This window comes from Cupressus sempervirens, chromosome 3, assembly GCF_028749045.1.
Source record: "Cupressus sempervirens isolate cs-2001-9-10 chromosome 3, ASM2874904v1, whole genome shotgun sequence".
Lineage (NCBI taxonomy): Eukaryota > Viridiplantae > Streptophyta > Pinopsida > Cupressales > Cupressaceae > Cupressus > Cupressus sempervirens.
The window spans coordinates 397,043,453-397,048,773 of NC_143120.1; positions in this window are offsets into that span (position 1 = coordinate 397,043,453).

Consider the following 5,321-nt stretch of genomic DNA (forward strand, 5'->3'; position numbering starts at 1 on the left):
AAACTATAGAGTAAATCTTGATATTGTTAAAAGAAACATCTCACAAACTGATAAGAAGAATCCCTCACAATGATTTTTACTTGCTTTTAAAATTGATTTACAAAAGTTAAAAATTAAAAATTATAATCATTTATACAAATAAGAAAAAAGAAAGAATGTTAAGATTAGTTTTACTTATAACAAAACTTAAAATTAATTAATTTCATAATAAATATTAACACAAAATAGTATAATTATTTAATTGAATGAAATTATAAGAAATGTGTTAGTGAATTAATAATTACTAACTTGACATAAGGCGATAGTGCATTGGAATGCAAGCACTGACAGTGTACTTATTAATGGGATGCTCACATGCGAGAATGAGAATGGTAGCCATGCCAATGACAAAGGCTTCTAGTTCAAATATGTTGCATCATAACCAGAGCCCCAAAACTAGGCAATGGCTAATCGTAAACTAAAATGTAAGGGACAAGCTAATCTCCAGACAAAAAGTGCATGCTACTACCATACCATACATCCAGTGTCAGGGTGTCAATCTGATCCTTGTTAGTTTGTTTGTCAGACGACAATATGCTAATAATTAGGGGAATCATTAGCCGATTCATTTAAGATTACTTGTCATCCACCAAAAAAGCTAACATAATCGTACCATTACAGAGACCATCTGTAGACTCCTAACCGCTCATTGTTACCTGACTTTACATAACTCGATGTTCTCGATTTGAAGGGGGAATTGATTGTTTGGTTAGTGATTGGTAGTTGTCCATTTGACAATTAGGTAGACAACTGGCAGTTGTCATCTAACTATTAAGATCAGTAAAATAAAATACAATGCACGCAACTATTATGCGATGTTTGGTGAATATTATTTAGGTCGATTTGTGGAAGCTTAGCATTTCCCTTCTGCAATTTCCTCTGGCATCTCCAAGATCAATGAGCTCTTGAAGATCGGTGATAAGGTTCAAATCTTTACCGTCTTCCTAGCATTCTTTGACTTGGGAATATTGCAAAAATCAGCATACAAAATCATTTTTGCAGCATTCAAGTATGTTGAATTTCATCTCATTGAATGAATTTGCTTGTAGGGTTTCTTCTATTTGAAAATGTAGATCACTGGAGTCATTTTTTATTCTTAATATAGCATTCAAATGTTGTATATCTATTTATGTTCTCTGCTCTTGTAGGGTTTATGTTTATGTTCTCATATATATTTATGTTCTCTACTATTGTTATGTTTTCTTTAATTAATGTTGCATTTACTTGTATTTGAGAAGGTAGAAGTTATTTTTGTCTAAAGGATCTGATTTTAATCTCCGCCATCAAAATAATCCACCACCTTTTCTAATTTGTCCCTTGAGATTCGAACCAGAGACCAGATTAAATTTCAGACCCTAGTCTCCCCAAAAAATTGACCCAGTGTGAATATATGTAAAATTTAAAATTACCAATACTGACACTGTGAAATTATAGTTTATTTGATCCTATCAACGGAGATTACATCTGAAAGTCACACACGCAAACAATTTTACCTATCAAAAATGTAAACGATGCAAAAATAATTGATTAAAAAATGAAGGAAATAAATTGTCTACCTACAGAGCAATGTCAATCCTGTCGATACAATGATTATGATAAATGTACTATCGCTTTGGTTCAATCAATTAAAGCATTAAAGATTAAAGAATCAGTTTAGGTTTATGTCAAAATCATTACAAATTAGTTATATTATTGAATCCATTATCTACCACGTCAAAATCTAGAGAAAAGTATGATCCTTGACAAGACACACCACCAATTGTTTGGCAAAATGCTTAAAACAAATGTACTTTCATGAAATATCATGGTTGTAGGATATGAACAAAGTGGTTGTTTTGTATGAGTCTAGAAACTTTTGATCTTAGTAAGATGTCAAATCGTCCACTCAATGTTGAATAGAGGTATGGTAGAAAATTGCATTCAGTTTGATCCACTTATAGGATTGAAAGCTAGCTAATGGAATAAAACTAGCAGATATGTGAGAGAGAAACATAGAGGCAAGGATAGGGAAGAAAATCAAGGAGAGATGGATGTGGCTGAGTGGAAAACTAGGACTAGGGAGGGTAGAAAACTAGGGAGGGTGGGTGGGGGGGAGAGAGAGAGATGATTCTTCTGTGTGCCAAATTTTTATTTTAATATTCATATATAGGGTTTGAAAGTAAGCTATATCCAATACACATTTATTTTCATCCCTACCTAAGAGTTGTGGTTCATTTCAAGTGAAGGGGGATGCATCATTTTCATTGTATTAATGATTATATATTAAGTATGATGGAATGTAGAAGACATATATTCCTCACACAGAAAGCTACAATCATTTATTCACATATTTCATTTTATTTGTCCATTTCAATCTTCATTGAGAGACAACAGAAATGCTTAAAACATCATTCTTGCAAGCTTGTAAGAGTAAATCTAGGTTTCTTTATGGTATTTCTTAAGTTTCAAATTGTGTTTTTGTTTATGACATTATTGAGGAAGATAATTTGCTAGTGTACTCAAAACCTAGCTAACTAATTCAAAAAGATTGATTGTGTAGAATTTTCTTTTTTTATCCTTAGTCTTGAAATTTTTTGAAGGATTTCTTGATTGACATGGTTAAGAAAGTATTTTCCATTTCATTTTTACTTTAAATGTTTGCTTAACTATCATATAACTGAACAAAAAATCTCAAAGATAAGCATTTCAACATTACAAGGGAAGGATGCATGAAAATTGAACGTTGACTAACAGAAAATTGAATGTAACATAAGTTTTATCTTACCAATTTTATTGTCTAAGTTTTGGCTATTATGGAAGAGACTTGGTTATTTAGCAACTCCATTTGATGAGAATTCAAATACTCTATCTAACACAAATACTTAATAGAAGGCATCTTCTCAAGTAGCTAACATTTGTCAAATGACATCTTTAGGGTATGGTGTGGGAGTTAGGGTGTATTCTTATGAACAATAAATATTGGGTCATGGTGAGTAAGAACATGCAATTTTTGTTGATCTTGCACAATCTATATCTATCTTGATATTTGTTGCCATTTCACTCCTATAATCTAAATTATTGCTCTTGGTACAGTCATGAGTATGAGTATCAAGCATGATGGTGTATCAATTATTTTCCCTATGTACAAGTATGGGTTTAGATATCCATACATACATACATGTTCAGATATCTATACATACATACATACATACACTCTCATTCACTGATGATGTGGACAATCTATGTGAAGATATTACAAATTTATTCAAGGAGATGAGGTTTGCATTTGTATGGTACACTATTATAATATTCAAAAGTTTAAATTTGTATAGGCCCTATAGGGTTTATGAAGGGTGCACATTATTAGTTTTTGTTTCTTCATGGGCTCATTTGATAGATGTGTGTGTGTGTGTGTGTGTGTGTGTGTGTGTGTGTGTGTGTGTGTGTCTTTATATGTGAAAACTTTTGCATGTGTGCATGTGCTTGTGTGTGTTTTTATAGACACACTTAAAATTATCTTGTTTTGAAAACTTTTTTTAGGTGACCTTAAGACTAAAGAGACTCAAATTTTATCAAATTGGAATTAAATTTCTCAAGGAAAGGTTTTATGAGAGCTAAAACAAAATAAAATATGGTTTACCTTTGATGTTGAATTTTGAGGAGATGCAAGAAATCTTGTTTTTGTAAAGGCCTCATTTTTTTAATACCAAATATGGAGTTAATTAGCTCTAAGAATTCTTTAGTAAAAGTGCAGTCTTCACTCTGAAATAATTCTCCCTCATGGATTTCACTATGAGGTGGAGTAGGGAATTTCCCCTTCATCTTTGGAGCATCAGCTAGCTATACCCTACAATCAGCTATGACATGGCCTAATTTAGAATACTTTTGATAGTGAACTACAACATTCCCATAAATCCTAGTTTATAAGTTTTGATTATAAAGTAATGAAATTAGGGAGAGTAATATTAATCACTATATTCACATAGAACCTAGCAAAGACTTGGCTTAAGTGACCACATGAGAACTAACATACTCCCAAACATATTCCTTATCAACTTGAATATTTACTCATCCTATAACTCTAACAATAGTCTACGAAGCCTAACTTGCATTGACTTCTCCTTGGTGATGCATGGTAACCAACCAAACAATAATATGTATATCTAACTCCCTCTAATTCTATTTTCTTTATAAAATTCCATTCTTCCTAACATTTTTGTGGTCAGAAACATTCCTAGGAATCTCACCTGAACTGTAAGCATTGGAAGGAAAAACCCATTTAGGTTAATGGTATCATTGAAAAGAACAATGTCCTCCATCAAAGTAAGTAGAGTATGCTCCTACTAGATCACCAACTGCAACAGCATTCCATGAAGCTTGGATAAAGTCTACTCTCGGATCATTGCATTTAACCATAAGAATCCCATCTTTCATACACAATCTCCTAGCAAGAGGGTAGAAATAGGCCAGAGCTTCCAAGAGGCTTTTCTTCAGAGCCTCTACTATGGAGGAAAACCCTTTGCTTATGGAAGAATATATAATCACCTTTTGGTTGTAGTGAATAGTAACACAAGGAATATCAAATGTTACAAGATCACAATACTTACACTTAGTTTGCCTACTTGGTACTACAATGGTCTTCTAAAGTACACTGAACCCATGCTTCTCCTTCCCATTATTTGTTATTCCAGTGGCTCTAGCATCCATGATTAACTAAGTAAAAGTACTACTGAATAAAGCATAAAACACTTCTTCAAAATTCCTCTTCCCTACTTGGGTTTAACTCATAAAAGCCTCAAGGCATCAATCAATATTTGTACTGCAAGAGATGTAGATACATTGATCAAGACATTAATCTACTTTTCAGTGAGATTATAATGGAAAGAAACTTATATGCCTATTTGTTACCTCTCCAATGAATCTCTATGAGGAGTTATAGCTAATACTACATATATGTATACATGTGGGAAGACCTCAAATGTAGGTTGGTTAAAATGTTGCAAAAGCATAGAATAACTTGATTGATAAGGAATCATTGAGTTTAAGTTTGAGATAATGAAAGGGTTGAAGCTTAATAGTTCGAGTACAATTGATGATGCCAATAATAATACTCATTGATTATATCTTTTATAGAGTTCAAACAACTCTGATAGAGTTAGAATAATAGATGGTATATACATGGAGCTTTAAATGCAATTTAGTTAAAATGGGGCATGAAATATTTAGAAAAATTAAATAATTAATTAGGTCTTATTGTTTTTAAGGTGGTGAGAAGTTGAATGGTTTCAAATAAATCTATGTCA